This window comes from Arachis duranensis, chromosome 6, assembly GCF_000817695.3.
Source record: "Arachis duranensis cultivar V14167 chromosome 6, aradu.V14167.gnm2.J7QH, whole genome shotgun sequence".
Taxonomy (NCBI): Eukaryota; Viridiplantae; Streptophyta; class Magnoliopsida; order Fabales; family Fabaceae; genus Arachis; species Arachis duranensis.
The window spans coordinates 108,151,068-108,151,590 of record NC_029777.3 but is presented as its reverse complement, the minus strand read 5'-3'; positions in this window follow the sequence as shown (position 1 = coordinate 108,151,590).

Genomic DNA, 523 nt, shown 5'->3' with positions numbered 1-523 from the left:
TTTTGCGGAACCGGACCGTTTTCTTTGCCGGTTCCCGGTTGAACCAGTTCGACCGGACAGTCCGGTCTGATTTTCAGAACATTGCAGAGAAGACTACCCTCAGTGTTGCTGTTCATCACATTGATTTAGCCATTTAGGGTTCAACACTTCAACTGTTCCAGAGCTCCAAACGGCAGCGTTTTGCTGCTAAGCTCAAAAACCGGCCGGGTAACGGTTCGGTTCGACCGATCGGTTACCGACCGGTTCACCGGTTCAATTCCGGTTCTCATATTTTACGGTTTTTTCATTGTCCGAACCGTTTTAACTTTCGGTTCACGGTTCGATCGGTTCGACTGGCCGGTTCGAACCGATTTTCAGAACATTGATTTTGATTATTTTCCTTTTCGGCTTTTACCCGGTTTAATTTCAACCGGACCGATTCTAAGCCATTGCCAGATCCCGGCTACACTGGGTCTTGTAGAACAAGGTTTTAAAAATCATACCAATTATCGAACCGTTCTTATTATTATTGATTAATTTATTC